Source organism: Humulus lupulus, chromosome X, assembly GCF_963169125.1.
Source record: "Humulus lupulus chromosome X, drHumLupu1.1, whole genome shotgun sequence".
NCBI lineage: Eukaryota > Viridiplantae > Streptophyta > Magnoliopsida > Rosales > Cannabaceae > Humulus > Humulus lupulus.
The window spans coordinates 57,410,293-57,427,649 of record NC_084802.1 but is presented as its reverse complement, the minus strand read 5'-3'; the positions used below and the strand labels follow the sequence as shown (position 1 = coordinate 57,427,649).

Below are 17,357 nucleotides of genomic sequence, written 5' to 3'. Positions count from 1 at the left end.
TGTCTGCCTAGTTAAGTGCGTGTCTACCCAGTGAAGGTTTGGCCGACCAGACTGAATGTGATATGGATCGACTGGATGGAGCAGGACTACGTCAAGATTCCCAGAAATGGCTTCAATAAGAATCGGTCTTGGCATACGCGGAAATCTCTCAATTTATCCCACAAATTTAGTGTATTGTTATATTTTGAATATTATTGTAATTTTAATATAATGAGAATAATAAAATATCCCGATTATGGGGATATCATCTGTACGATCCTGAGCCTATAAATACAAGGCTTATGGCATCATAAAGGGGACTTTGGGGGACTTTTGGAGTTTTGAACTTTTGATTTGAATTTTCTAGAGAGAGAGAGTACTTGTATTTGAGAGAATTCTTGTATTCTTGTAATCTACACTGAAGAAACTCAGTTGACTCAGGTTCATCTGATCTTGAGTGTAGATCTATAATCACAACTCTAAGTGGATTAGGCTATTACCATGACATTGGGGCTGAACCACTATAAAATCGTCTGTGTCGTTTATTTTCTCTTGAAGGTTTTATTGTTTTTGACGTTCACACGTCGTTGGCCAAAAATGCGGTCAACATTGAGGTTAGGAAGCTTAGGCGGGAATTTTGGGAAATTTTACCATTTTGCCCTTGGGGACGTTTCCCGTACCCCGAGCCCCGAGATTGATTTAATTAACCAAGGTTAGACTTAACAAAACAGAAACCAGTGGAACAAAAGAGATAAACTGACCCTTTAATAGTTCTTCTCCTCTTCTCTCTTCTCTCTCAAGAAAGCTATAAGAAACTAAGGTGAATTCAGCTGGAAATCTTGTGATTTGAGCTGAAGTTTGAGGAATTAGCTCAGCTCTAGCCAAGGAGCACTCAAACAAGTCCAAGGTAAGAATTGAGTTTTGTTCTTGGGTGTTAGAATTCTGAGTTTTGGCTGAATATTAAGGTATTTATGGTTTTGATGTTTAAGGGCTGAATTGAAGCTGAGAAGCTTGGGTTTTAGCTCAGAAGTTGTTAAGGAAGTGGTCCATCAAAGAAGGTAAGCTTCAATTCGAAGTTTAGAGCTTAAATTCTAAGTTTGCATGACTGGTTTTGAGTTCTTTAGCTGCTGGGTTTCAGAAATCAAAGTGGAGTTTTAATGAGTTTTTAAGCTGGATTTATGTTGGATTATGTTGTTAGGATCATGCTAAAAGTCTTGTGATTAATGGGTTTTGGTATTAGGGTGCTTTGGGGTGGTTTTGAATAAGGTTAGGATGTTAGAAATGGTGGATTTTCTGGGCAAGAAGGTTTGGGCTGTGGCTCTGTTCTAGAGCGCTGCGGCCCTACGAACCAAAGGAGCCAGGGAGGCTCGGCCGAAGGGGAGCGCTGCGGCGCGTGTCTGTCTTCAGAGAGGCTTAGCCTCTGTTTCAGGGGCGGGTCGTGGCTAGGTTTCAGGGGCCGTAGCCCTTAGGTGCATCTTTGATCTTTTGGGGATTTTAAGCACGGGAACCTAACCTAGGGTGCTCGGGATCGATTCCACCACCGTGTTTAGTGGAATTCAATGTCCCGGAAGCTAGCATTGCACCCGGAAACCTTCATTTGAATATTAATGGAATCCACTACCTTGGTTGTGACTAGGTGTTAAGCTAGGGCTCGGGAAGCGGATCGTGCTCGAGAGACGTCACTTGTAGACAGTGAACGTGGAAATTAAAGGTAAGAAACTACACCCGGTTGTGTATTTGTAATGGGACTAAGGCTTCCCTAATATGTGTGTACTTTGAAAGGATGGTATTATGCCATGTAAATAGTAATCCACGGCCTAAGAGTGCCCAATGTTACTCTAGCGCACAGGGCGCGGCTCGACCACTGGTAGCCGAGGACAGCTTATTATGCACTGAGCTCGGTTTAAGCGGGCTGGAGTCAGTGGGCTTAAACAGAAGATGCAGCCTAAGTTGTCGGCCCTAATTATCATGTGACTTGATTGTTATTAACGTTTAGTTGCATCTGTTTCTGCATACGTGCTATGTGGTTAATATGTGTGTTTGATCATGCTTAATGGGTTATTCATCTGTTATTGTTGTTTATGATACATATTATGTTTTCTTGCTGGGCCTTGGCTCACGGGTGCTACGTGGTGCAGGTAAAGGCAAGGGAAAACTCGATCAGCCTTGACTTGGAGAGCTCTGCAAGCTGAATGTACATGACCAGCTGCTCAGCCGCCACGGTTGAGGGGGAAACAGGAACAGGGAAACCAGAAATGTTTGTTTTGCCTTAGTATGGCTAATGGTTGTCTAAACCTTGTCAATTTTGTAAACTGACTTTCGAACGCTGTTCCTTTTTGGGATCCCACGTATAAAATGTTTTGTTATATAGAATGTATACTTTTGAGACCAAATCCTTTTAACCCTAGTTAATTAGTGGTTTTAGTATCACATTTTATCTAAATGACTTGATTAGCAAGTCCTGCATCTTTGTAAACACAGTGTAGCGGTCTTTGCTATCCAGGGCGTTACACATTGTGTGATCCTCAATCCTCTCTTGGCTAATGTTTGCTTGGATAAAATAGATAGATGGATGGAAGGGAGAATTAAATACTTTTATCGACCTTCGAAGAGTGATGTCATATGGTATATCCCTGAAGGAGAAGTTGAATAGGGAAACACATCTAGGCCAGAATTAGTTCCCATAAGTGGACCGGATAAGACTCGTTAGATGGACTGTATACGATATGGTGGTCACATATTGGTTGGTATTAGAAGACAAAGGGTGGATGATGCAATGTTGAGAAAGGAAATGACTGAGTTTTGCGATCACAAATATATATTGAACCTTGACAATGAGAGCCTTCCAATAGAACACATAACAAAGGGTATATTGTTTCTTTACCATGTTTTATGTCAGAGGGTCATTTATCCAACTCTATGTCATAATACTACTGGGGTAAGAATATCAGTGAAAAGAGTGTGGGAACCCTTTCATCTGTTATAACTAGCTTGAAACAATGCATCAAGCAGTTTAGGAAACTAAACTTTATGAAGGGCGATAGGGATCCAGATTTAGATCCACAACCATGTTTTCGAATGTTTCATGCTACCCAAGCTCTCATCAATGAACAAATGAACAAGTTTTTGTCCACAATGGTTAAGTGGTATAGATATGTTGATAACAGGAAAAAAGTGGTGAACTTTTGCTATTACATCTTTAAGGGTCAACTTGCAAAGCTTTATGCAACAAAATACAAACTTCCTTCCTTAGCTAAGGTGCACACAATTGGTACTGTAACACCTCAATATTCTAGGCGAGATAATTTACTAAATATATCATTATTTAAGTAAATTACCATTTTTAGAAGAATATATTTATAAAAAAAACATTGAATACTTTCTATATAACTTCGACATAAAACATTACTCTCTATAAAGGGTAAATACTATTTTGGAGCCTGTGTTTTGCAAAAGTTACCGATCGTCCCCTGTGTTTTGTTAAATGACAATCCGGACCTTGCGTTTTGCAAAATGGAACAAAAGAGTACCTTATACCTAATTTTGGTCAAGAAAATTTCAATTATAAGATCAATTTTCAGGTCGTTAGTGATGCGATGGGTTTAGAGAAGCAAGGAAAGTGATCGATGAGCTAAGAATCAAAGATTATATTTGAAATTTTTTTGATCGAAATTGGGTATAAGGTATTATTTTGTTTAATTTTGTAAAACACATGGTCTGAATTATCATTTAACAAAACAAAGGGTCTGATTGGTAACTTTTGCAAAACACAGTGTCCAACATGGTATTTACCCATTTATAAACATGCAAAGTTTGGGTACCTAATGTTTAAATATCAAAACAACATTTTACGCACTTATAAACAAAGTTAAAATAGTGAAAATACATGACTTAAATAAAAACTTTAGAAGAAAGTCTGAAAACTACTTAAAACCAAAACTAAAGCCAAATGTCATGGGCCGACTACTTGGCTCTCCAAGTAGAGAAAATGTGGTGCTCTTGCTGGCACTCCAAGCTAGCAAGTCAGCATAAAACTCACTCTTGCGAGCAAGCAAACTCATTGGTTAGCCATGAACACGTCTCATACATGTTATAAGCAATAACAAAATATGAGCAAGAACAAAGCAAGTCATACCATGGGTACGTCCACACAACACATAGGCATACAACAAAGGCAAGTAGCATGCAATGCCCAACGATGGAAGCAAACAAGCAACACATAGACAATAAGGAAGTATGCACGAACAAGTATGGTTAAACATCATTTTAATAATAAATGGCCTTAATAAAACAAGGGAGTAATAGCTTAAGAACCTTTCTGCTGGTGGCCATGGTGTTTCCCTAAGTTACCAAGTCACCTCCCCCTAAGGAGCATTCCTCGAGTGTCTCGAAACTCTTAATATGATTGGTGCTTTAATTAGCATGCCAGGAGGGCACTTGGGATAATTATGTTAATTAATTGATTTATATGATTATATGGTTGAGTATGGATGACTATGTGTATTAAATGTGTTTAAAGACCAACCTTTGTTAGAAATGGACATTTTCGTAATTTTGACCCGTTGAGGGTATATTTATGATTTTTATGTGCTATGTGCATGAGACCACATTATTATGTGGATATATTTGTGATTTTCAGCATGAGTGGATCTGTTCGAGCGGTTTAGCGGAAAAGTCACAATAGGGATAAATGCCCGGTTCGGGTCGAGCCTAGGGATATTTTGGGAATTTTTAATATTTTGGAACTTATTGGTAAATGAAATTAAGTGGGGAAAATAATTGTGTTTGGAAGACTAGTGTGTTTAACTTGGGAATTAGATGTGTAATTTGAGGTTTAATGGAAGTTTAGGAAAATGACTAAAATGCCCTTGGGTTTGGTTTAGGGGCATTTGGTTGGCAAGGGGAATTGGGTCATTTGACCTTGTTAATAAAGAATTGGTTAAGTGATGGAATTCAGCTGCTCCTTATGTACAAGACATCTCTATCTCTCTCGCTTCTAGTCTATTACTTGTTCATACACTAAGGTTCACTCCAAGAGATCAAATCCATGATTTTTTGAGGAATTTTGTGGAGTTGAACCTTTCATGTAATGCCCTAACTCCACGGACCGTTACGGTGTGCCTTGTAAATAGTGTTAAATTCGCTAATCGAGTCATTTGGCCAAAATCGTGTAACTAAGTATGATTAGCGGTTTAGGGATTAAAAATTTGTTTAAGATATAACGTTTCATTAGAACGTTTATTATATACATTGGAATCCCAAAATATAATTTAGAGATCTATTACAAGAAAATATTTACAACCAGCCGATCTAAGCAGCAAAACATGGTTAAACCCTAGTTCCTCTTCAAACCTCGGTCGTGGTAGTCGAGCAGCCGCATATGTACACATCGCCACCTAAGCTCTCCAACTCAAGGATGGTCCAGATTTCTTTTGCCTTTACCTGCACCACATAGCATCCGTGAGCCGAAGCCCAGCAAGAAAACTCAATATCCTCATGAACAGTAATAACATGTCATTAAATCATAAGGCACACGTCTAGCAGATATAGCCCTAGTTAAACAGGCAACAAATCCACGTAATAATGGGTATCCAGGATAAGAAATCCTGCCCTCCTGAGTGGATGACTATCAAGTCAATCTCAATCAGATAAATGATTTAACACCAGTGGTTCTGGTAACCATACCGGGCTGATAGCCTTGAATAAAAGAGTGACAGTGGTATAAGTCACTAAGGTGGGTTCCATTCCCTTTATAAATAAGTGATCCTTTCACTAGCTTAAACAAGATAGGTGCATGATGATTAGTCACCAACATAACCTTCCTCATGACCCTAGATTCATAACTATGGAACACTGTTCCCTAGCCATGTGACAAGTAGTCACCTAGGCCTTAGGCCCTGGCTCTGAGTAACTAGTCCTAGACTAGCCAAGCGCTTATAATTTTCATCGACCTTCAAGTCGGTCCAACATTAATATCCCATATGAGTTATTCAACGCTGATATCGATTAGATCTAATCTTCAATCGGCCCTGCGTTCAGGACGCTATGCCGTTTCTGACTCTTAGGTCAGTGAAACGCAACCAGTGTTCAACCCGTTGTGAACTTGACTAGTAAGTCACACCTTCACAGATGGATCTGACACCATTGCCGATTCTGAGTAATAAGTCAGTGCCATACACAAGTAAGCAATGCCACCAAACATATATCATATGTCAAATAACCGAATACACGACATTCAACATGCTTACTCAATAATTACTAGCACAACTAGGATCATGCATAAACACAGAGGCTCATGCTCTGAACAATATCATACTTTGTATACAAAGCATGTCTAATCACATGTTTCTCGTACATTACATTTAAACATCCAACATGCATCAAGAATAACCATGCATGTCACATATACACAGGGTGCAGTTTTCTTACCTTTGGTCCAAGCACAAGTTACCAATAAATGAGCCACAAGCACGATCCTAATTCCAAGCCCCTAGTGATAACCTGGTCACAACCATGATATAAAATCTCATCAAAATGAGTAAATAAATACTTCCAAACCCAACCCAAGCCTCCAGGACATCGAATCCCACTCAACAAGGTAGTAGGATCGATCCCAGGCCCTTAGAGTTAAGTTCCCATCACAAAAACACAAATCTGGCATTTTTTTTCCCTTAAGGGTCGCAGCCCTCCATGGACCATGTCGCGGCCTGCCCCCCTGGCAGAGCCTCCTCCACCTTCATCAAGCTAGGGCCACGACACCCTAGAACAAGGCCGCGGCCCAACCTCGCACTAGCCTAAAAACCCTATTTTTCCACTTCTAAAACCTTCCAAAAACCTATCCAAACATCTCCAAATCTCAAAATCAAAGTTCCCAAACATCCCCATGATCCAAAACCCATAAAACCCAAGTCTCAAATCAATTAAAAACTCATCAAAACACAAAATCCAATTCAAGCTTAAAAACATTAAAAAACTTAGAACTTAAAACTTGAATTACCTCGGATTGAGTTGTTTCCCAACTAAATCCTCTGGCTAATAAGCTTCTAATGTTCCCTAGGATCGTTATGCCTCGATCCTCACTTGAATCCGAGTCCTAGAACTCAAGTTACCTTCAAAAATTCGATCGGGAGATGAAAAGTAAACTTAGAGGGAGAGAGAACGTACATAACATTCTTTTTATTCGTTTAAAAGGTTACTTCAAGCTTAAGTAGCCTCAACCAAATCCTAACACTCGGGGTCCCGAAAACACCCCCGAGGACAAAATAGTCAAAACCTCCAAAATTTCCCCCTGATCTTACTAACTCCCAATTTATCACCAAATATTCATTCCCATTACCCAATAACCCGGTAATGCTCTAAATACCCCTTGACTCACACCGAGTCAAGAATAAATCTCGTTGTGTCTTTCCCACTAACTTATCTCCTAGGATCGTCTTGTACTGAGTAACCCTGGCATAACCAAATAATAATAAAACACCACACATATCACATATATGCCAAATATGCCCAAAATGGCCAAAATATGAAAATCACCCAATTACTCAGAAATTGATTCACTTGCATATTTAATACACCTAAACATACATATAACCATTTAATAACATAATAAATTAATTATGGCCCTCCCGGCCTCCTAATCAAGGTCCTAAAACTTATTAGGAAATTTTGGGCATTACAACTATCCCGTCCTTACAGAAATTTCGTCCTCGAAATTTATCTGAACTGCCGGAATATCAATTCCACACAACTGATCCCCATTTCCCAGGTCATTCCTTCGACCTCACTGTTTCTGTAACATACCTTAACCCAAGGTATAACTTTGTTCCTCAGAACCTTATTCTTTCTGTCTCATATTTGGACTGGCTATTCTTTATATGATAACTTAGCCTCAATCCCCCGATTCTCATAACTTAACTCATGAGTTTCTTTCAACCCATGTCCTCAGCATGGAAATACAAAATACACTGTATATACCTGACAGTGCCAAAGATAAGGTCGAACCAAAATCAACCTAACCAGTCCTATTTAGGACTCAAATTGTTCTCCTACTCTGGGGCTCAACTTGCCCTTAACTCATCATCCCTTTCCACGGTGATACTTCTAGGAAGATACAATCTTCTACCTGGAACTCTATGTTCCTACTTTTCAATTCAACAAAACTTTTCCATTTACTCTGAGAAGTGAGCATCCAAGCTCTAACTTCTAATAATCTTAATAGTCCCCTGAACCACCTCAGGATCAAAATATATATTAACTCATTCATCTTATAAGATGTTCTTCAAATAATAATTGGATAACCCTCTCTCTCTGATTTACCATTAGTTTGAGAGTAATAAACTTTACTGAATTCCATCCATATACTCATCGCCTTCTTAACCCTTCCAAAACCTGGAAGTCGCAATAGAATCTTCATCTAATAAGATAGACCTTAAGTATCATGAATGTGCTCTATCCCTCTCACAAAGAGATTTGAATACTGATCAATTGTACTATTTACTCATCCTTACTGATAAAAGTGAACTCACTTAAAACACTGGTCCATAATGACTCAATGCCAACTCATACTGGCCCACTAACCTGGGCAATCCCACCACGAAACCCATCGCGATGTCTTCTTATTTCCATTATAAAGTACTCAAAGGCTACAATGGCCTCACCGATTTCTTACCCTTTGATCTGACCTGCTAACATGCTAAGAACTTTACCACACATCCCATTACATCCCTCTCCATCTCAGGCCATCACTATGAAGCTTTCATATCCTGTTACATTTCCATGATGCCTGAATGAAGAGAATAAAAGAATAGCATGAGATTCATCCAGAATTTCCCAATTAATCCCAGTGTACATCGGATTCCAAATCCGATCCTTACACTACAAGAAAAAAAAAAACAGTATTCATAACACTTAAAAATTGCTAACCGGGACTATTGATAGCACTTCTGAAAATGCTAACATAGCCCCTGTTATTAAAAGTCCAGTCTTGTCTATAACAGTTTTTGAATGTTATGTTCGGTGTTATCTTAAACTATTCAATAACAAATTTTTAGGTGCTATAATATTCAAATAATAACATTTAGATAGAGTTTTTGGTTATAAATTTGAAGTTTAATCTTGTACTTTTTTCATAACACTTTTCAACTGTTACATTTGATTATTTTGATAACATTTTTAGTTTGTTATATTATATAAACCATAACGATTTTTTACGCTTATAATATGTTTTTAAATCATAACATATAGTAATAAAATTTTAAATTTTATTTTGATAAGTATACTTATATGGTTTTTTTTTTAATTAAAAGATTTTCATTATTGTATTTTGATAAAAAAAATTCAAAATTAATCATAAAATGTAATTCTCAATAGATTGATAAACCATAAGTATTACATTAAACAATAACTAATTCAAACCATGAATGTGTCTACTTCATGAGAACTTAGTTCTAACTTAAGTTTGAAAGCATAACATAATAAAGTTTTATAATCTTGAACAATTTTTACTTCAAAAATGAAAAATAGAAACATTACAAGATACACAAAAGTAAACCATGCGTGAAACTTGCTCCATCCTTCAATTCATCATCCTTTGTGCACTTGCTCCATATCTCTCTTCAACAACCTTCTATTTCCAAATTTATTCTATAGCTCTTCCTCTTTTCATTGAGGAGTTTAACTAATTTTCCTGTAGGTATGTGTTTTGGCCTCTTTCCTTTTGTAGATGGAGGTGACATATCTTGTACTTGGCAAACTCTTTGACTAGTTTCTGATCAACCGTTTCTATAATTAGTACGAATTTTGATCAGTTACAAAAATCATATATAAAAACATATTATCAATTATCACAAAAAAAAACTTATAATAAAAGTCAAAAAGAAAGAAATAAACAGTCATTCTTGGCATCAAAGAAATAAAAATTCAAAGTGTCATACTAATAGTAAAAGAGCGGATAAGCATCTCTTGGTCCATTTTTGCCACTTTTATCCTCATTATTTTATATTTAATTTTTCCACTCTATAAAAATGTAGAATTTTTACATTACATACGACTGTTTTAGTAGCCACTGCCAGCAAAAAATAAATAAATAAAAGACATATGTTGACTAAGAGAATATTCTTAGTGCCAGCACTTAGTCTACTTAGTGACTAAGAGAATATATATATATGTGAGAAGGGTCTTTACTTATGCCTTGTGTTCTTGTTTAGGTTGTCACAGAAAGCGGGTCTTCACAACATGGGTTATGGTTCTGATAGTGGTTCTCAAGATGGAAGAGATGAAGGTTAGTTTGATGCTAAGGGACTAAATTGTAATTTCATTGTGTTGTTCAATGTAGTTTTGCTATTCTTGTTTCTTGTGAAAACAAACAATTGGAGTTGCTTAGGCAACTGGAAAACCAATAAGATTTCATTGTGGGGTTTCCATAATGTCTATCGACTTTCTTTTAATTTTTGGTGTCTTTTCTATAAGATACATGTATGACAACTTCAAACCATTATTTTCTTTTATAAGATGAAAATCACATATTCTTCCCTATATTTTGACTGTATCCCAAATGCTCGACCAATTTTCCATTCCGTCATAATTTCTCTATCAAGCCATAGTGACCAGCAATTGATTCTTTCAAGCCTTATTTTGTTTAATAAAGAAGAATAAGGACGATTCATTAGTGATGGTTGGTACTTTCTTCAGCATTTACTAAACATGTTTATGGTATTTTTTTTTTCTTTCTAAACTAGGCTCATTACCTAACCTTACAAATTTGAGGACTATAAAATTATAGCAATTGCTATGTAGGACCTTAGGTACCTATGAGGGACTCAAACCTTAAACCTTGCGGGAGCAAACTACATGCCTTACTGTTTGAGCTACTGCTTTTGGGCACATGTTCATGTTATTTAGACCAATAGCCACCCTCAACTGTCTCATGGGTATGTTTATGTTATTTAGACCAATAGCTACCCTCAACTGTCTCGTTTAACCCTGAAATGGAGCTTTTTTGTTTCTGTCATTTTTTTTGGGAACCATATGAATTCTTATTTTCTTTCTATTTTGCTATTCTACTTATTTGGGTGTTTACATCAGAGTCATTTATAGTCCTCCAGTTTATATTGAAGAGGTTTGGTATGGTCATTTATAGTCGTGTGTCTTACATTGAAAAGCATCTTTCTGGCCAATAGCAGTGGTTACTATGTTCTACATCTTTCCTGATTTTGATTGTTTTTAGTTGAATGAATGGATTGTTCAACTATCTGTTTTCCCTCACTGATTTCTTTTCCTTTTTTGGTCATGTGGAATTTTGTTTCCTATATAAGAAAAAGTGTCTTCGGCTTCTCTTTAGGCATTCTTGAAACATCAGAAAAAGGTCACCAACAAGGAAAATTTTAGGTGAAGTTAGGAGTACCTTGAGGCCATTTGTTTAATGTACATTTTTCAAGTAACTAGTGAACAATTTGAGAATATTCTCTACTATTCTTACACTTTGGGTTGCTATAGTTTGCAGTAGTTTAATGTGGCTCTTAGGATGTAGCTAAGATGATTAATATTATATAAATATATATATATTTCAATTCATCTCTGTTTCTTATAAAAAAAAAACACATCTTCACAACATTTTACCTTTCATGCTACCCTTGGCCTACCTTTGAATGTGCTGAAGATCATTTTAATTTTTAGATCTTGTTCATGTTGCTTTTTTATAGTTTTCTTATCTCTAACCTTGATGCTGAATTGTGACTACATTTTTCAGGACGCGAAAGAGCATCTTTCTGCTCTGGCTGACAAGCTGGGGTCATCCTTAAGAGATATAGACGTATGGAACTCAATCAATCCTATGTTTTCCTTAGTAGTAGCTTTATTTGAGTTGAATAATCATTGTTTCATATTGGCTTGTCACCTACTCATGAACTCGTGAATATTGGTTATTACATTACATCTTATGAAGCATATTACATTAAATCTTTCATGTTTATAGAGATTTAAGAAAATAGATAATTAATATAGGGTAATAATATTGATCCTCTAATCTTTTATAGGTGTATACAAAAGGGATACTAATCTTTTGAAGTTTATTAGATATACATCAAATAACTAACAGAAAATCAGAAAACATTCCAGCCATATTTATTAATCAACCATCAATCATTATCAATTCAAAATATTCAAACAACACACAAGTTTTCTTCCTTATCTCACCGCAGCACACAATAATAATAATCTCATAACCTACTTCACTATGGATGAATATCTAAGATATTCAAACTCCTCTAATATTTGCAAAGTATTTTAACAAAAATAAAAGAAAACACACCTCTTGCAAACTGCTGCAAATAAAGTTCCCTCCAATTTGAAATCCAATGAAGCCACTAAAATGAAAGCAAAATTACATGAAGAAGAGTGATATTGGTTCATTATCAATGGTTCAATGGAAATAGATATTAAAAATGATAGGTTCATATACAGTTGCTTTACCACCATGGACTGTCTTGACTCTTGAGACCAATTTTATTCCCATATAAGCCTTTCTTTACATGACTTATAGCGGGGAGAACACATTTGGATTGTTCTGATGGAAATCAATATGGAAAATTTGAAATGTGTAAATAAGGACTCGAAAAAGCAAGATGGAAAAATGTACATATTATCTGTTTTAGCTCATGTTTATTTTCACCTTGCTGTGGGGATTGTGTTTCTTATGGTTCTCAACTGTTAATAACAGTTGTGTCTAGATTTCAAAAAAAAGTTTTCAATACTTATACTCACTTAAGGTGGTGTCTTTGGTGTTATACTTATATGAACTCCTTATTTCATGCTTTTTACTGAGTTAGGGTAGAGACTGTATTTAGAATATTATTCTCGTTAATTAGCTATATTGATAAAGTCTAGATATAATATTTACTAGTAGAGTCTAGATATTGTTTTTCTAAGTTTATAAATGGTGGTATATACATATTGTTATTATTATAATTATAATATTTTTATTGAGAAATTTGAGGAGCTAAGCAAACCTAATAGACAGACCTATCATTCGCACCGCAACTAAGGAAGCAATAATTGACATAACTTGTGCAAATGACCTAATCCATATACCAAAGTAAATAGTCTACTTCTAAGATATTACCTTGAAGCTCCACCATGGCCTTCTTGATCACAGGCTTAAACTTTCCTGAAAGACATGAGATTTCCATAAATTTCAAATAAGAAACGAAGCATCAAGAAGGGCAGTGAGCAGAAATTTTCAAATATTTGTCCAAAATTATCCTTGCAAACTTTTATTTACAGATGGCAGAGAACTTTGATGGATGATAATTAAATTGAAGTGTATAAAAAGAACATCTAATATACTTTCTCAATTAATTTAGGCTAAAGACATTAAATATCTGAAAAATTACATGAACAAAGACATAGATATTATTTACATACTCAAATGATCATTGATTAAAAAATATAATAACCTCCTTTTTTTTTTTTTGATCAAGAAGAAAGGATAACTTCATTAATCAAACCAACAGTACAATCAATACATCAGTAAAACAGCAACAAGAGGCTAAGCTACAACCACTCCAAAACAACCAAACACCAGTAATACTACAAACCAGAACACTAACTACAGAGGCTAATAACAACAAGCCTCACCAAACTAGCCAAAACAACAGAAAAACTGAGAAGCTAGCAGACCAGCTAAAACTTCAAGCTGTTGCAGCAAACTGAATTATAAATCGATGCTCCTTAGCAGAAAGTTTATGATAATAACCTCCTTTAGTTCAGCTCTTATTCTGTTTTTTTTTTTTTTTTGAACAAAGAAAACTAAACCATCTTATAAATTTCAATGTTATAATTATTTTACATATTTTGGTTTCTGTAGATGAAATTTGTAAACCCAATAGAGTTACAGATTTCACATATACTCAACACCTATCACTGAATGCAACAAGCATCTTTTTTCTTTGTACCACTGTCTCTGTGATCACTCATTCTATGATCTTTCGGATGTTGGTAGCTAAGTCAACAAATTATACATAGTAAACAAATTGACTATATCAAACAAATAATAAGCATATGAATTACATATGGAAGAGCATGTAAAATAAAAAGGTTAAAAAAAAAGTATTATTTACCATTCACATAAGCATACATGATGGAGATAAATAAAAATATAGAATAAACAAATTATATAAATTTATGAATTAGTTTAAAAAAAATACCTTTAAATATAGAAAACTCAGTTCTTGTAAAACCTCAGAGAAAGTCCTAATGCTTCAAATTTGAAAGTATTAGTGTTTAAAATTGTTATAGAATAATATGAAATGTAGATATTTGACAAAAAAAATTGTCATAAGATGTGAAATGAAAACAGACTTATAATCCGCCTAACAACTTCTCTGATTTTATACCATTTCAATCAATATATTGACCAAAGCAAAAAAGAATTTATTGAAAACAATATAAAGGAGAGAAAAAACTAACATTAAGTATTCAGAGGTGCTTAAACACTAAATATGCAAACTATTAGAACACTGTAATAAAGGCTGTATTGTGAGAACTAACCCAGTACATAATGTCCTTTATTTATTTATTTTTTGAGTTTTTGCTTTACAGTGGCTCTTTTCATCTACTTTTATTTTTATATATATATACATATACTTATCATTCCTACAATGCGAAAAAACATAAAGCTATACACTATTTCCTGAAATTTTCAATCACTTTAACCAACACATTGACTTCAAAAATTTCTCTAGGTATCACTACAAAAGAAAAATGGTCACAAGTTAGTTCATACAATACAACAGTAGAATGAAGTAATTAAACACCAGTTAGCAGAGGCGACGTTTATGGAATCCATATTGTGTAGGCTTCGGTCTTACCTCTGCTTTCTCTCGAGGATCAGCAAGTTTGGGGATATATTTTAAGGCCTCTCCCTTCTCATCTGCTTCAATGCATGCTTCAACGAATGGCCTAAAACCTATTTGATTCCAAAGGGAACTTTTCTCATGAAATGGTCAAGAAACAACAGTATTTATACCTAGAGGGCTCCCTGAAAATAAGTAGCGAACCCCAAAGATATCCCTCCTTTCACAATTTTTTTTTAATCTTTGTTTACATTTTATTTATGCTTCCACTATGAAGAACTCACAGACAGAAGTAAGCGGCACAGCTTACATGCAAAAGAGACTTGAAAAATATTAAAATAGTAAGAAAAATTACCAATGGGTGGTCTCTTTTCTTTTGAGAACTTTTCTAGAGCATCCCAATCTCTGATTGTAGCTAAAGCAAAAACTTTAAGCCAGTACCATCTCTTCTCAGAAACCTGTAACAAGTCCAGAAGCCAATAATAAATAGAAATGATTACAGATTACATATGAATTGACACAAAAAGGAGCCCCCCATTGACTATCGCAGAACATTTTTGAAGTCAATATGTTGGTTAAAGTGATTGAAAATATGGTTAAGGAGCCCCCCGGTGTATATATGGATATCAATAAGATGATTGAATGTAAAAATTATTGAGAGAGAGAGAGTTGTGAGAGGTTAGTTGGAATGATTTTTCCTTGTGAAAAATGTTCAAGTGATTAGCTAGTATTGATCATCATTATTGATAAGCTTTCTAACTATTTGGGAAAGTAAATAATATATAGTTGTGGATATGGGCCATCGTTGCTGCAACAAGCAGAAAGTCAAGAGAGGCCTTTGGTCACCTGAAGAAGATGACAAGCTCCTTACACATATCACCACTCATGGCCATGGCAGTTGGAGCTCTGTCCCAAAGCTTGCAGGTTCTGTTTCTTTTGCTCTATCTGTAAAAATTAGTGATTTTAAAGTTTACATCATCTTTTCTTATATTGTGAGATGTATAATATTTTAAATATGTATATATATATTTCAATAATTTGTAAATATAAATGAATAGAATGAGTACTAGAGTGTAGGATTACAAAGGTGTGGGAAGAGCTGTAGATTAAGATGGATAAACTATTTGAGACCAAACCACCTCATTTTGCTTCATTGTTAAAAAATCCCTGCTCTTTCCATCTAGTGGAGATAACAACAAGAAGTTAGACAGTGTTCGATTTGACAAATCATGTCTGTAGATGGCTTAACGCAGGCTAGTGGGAATCATAATCTAATTTATACTGAGTATATTGATATAAAGCAAACTGCTTATGATTTCTATACGGATAAGGGGGAGCATGCAACAGTACTCTATCAACCAGTGAGAACATAGCAAAATAACTTAAACTCTTATAAGTACAACACGACTCTCAACTCTCAAATCTGACTATGCATATCATCAAAACTTATATCAGTTGACAGCATATAAAAAGCACAAATTTCTCCGAAAAGAAACACACACAACAATGCCATTAATTAAAAAAAGAATGGGTAACTTCTTTAGAAAGGTTAGTCTCTGCCCAAACAAGACAAGAAATTTGTGTTATGCTTTTTAAAAAGTGAAATTTTCACCAGATACAGTCATGCATAAGAAGAATCTAATTCCTTAAGCGTTACATATTTATAAAAGTCCACGATACTAATCTCAGACATGAAGCAAATATTACAAATATAGAAGAAACCCATATCAGACTACCAAATAATTCAATAACCCACGAAGCTATATCAGCCAAAACATAAAAGTTCAATAAAAATAAAGGAAGATAGATTGAGAGAGAAACCTGTGAGATCACCAGTGATGAGAACCAGAGAAGGGTTTATTAAGATTAAGAAAGGCTCCTTCACACAAGAAGAAGAACAAATCATTATCGATACTAAGGATCCATGGGAAATCAGTACCTTCTCTTACTGTAAAGTTACGTGGGCGTGAGGCAGAGAAGCTCCACTCTGGAGCGTGACTTCGTGAGGCAGAGAAAGAGCTCGACTCTGGAGCGAGTCTTCGTGAGGCAGAGCTGAGTTGAGGGCGGAGAGACTTCGTGAGGGCGGTGAGGCAGAGATGAGTTGAGGGCGAAGAGACTTCGTGAGGGCGGTGAGGCAGAGATGAGTTGAGGGCAGTGAGTCTTCGTGAGGGCCGAGAGGGCGGAGAGGGCTTCGTGAGTGAGAGATGGAGGCTGAGAGAAAGGGTAACTTAGAGAAAGGCTGAGAGAAAGGGAATTTGGCAGAAATTCATTTTGCCGCCTGAGTTTTTAGTCATATGGCGCCAAAAACAGACCGCGTGTTTTTAATCCCCACTATTCAGTTCCGTGTTTTTTAATCCCCCACTTAATAATAGCACTTCTAAATATATGCTATTCTTTAATGTAATATATACTCAATATTGTTGTAGTGTTATACAATAATAAATTCATGCCTAAAGGTGTACAAATCTTAGCTAATCCAGCTAAGACTTTCCACTCAATCTTTCTTATCTGTGGTTCACTTAGTTGTTT

General features: G+C 35.6%; 1 long non-coding RNA gene and 1 pseudogene across 1 annotated transcript; one reads left to right on the top strand and one right to left on the bottom strand.

Annotated features, from left to right (window-relative positions):
* LOC133805852 (nuclear intron maturase 2, mitochondrial-like) overlaps nt 1-17,357 on the top strand; it is a 78,943-nt pseudogene that overhangs the window by 10,983 nt on the left and 50,603 nt on the right.
* On the bottom strand, nt 14,567-16,718 carry LOC133804850 (uncharacterized). The gene is made up of 3 exons (XR_009878661.1): nt 16,650-16,718; nt 15,184-15,286; nt 14,567-14,941 (listed from the first exon to the last, which is right to left on the bottom strand). It is a non-coding gene; the product is annotated as an uncharacterized LOC133804850 (long non-coding RNA).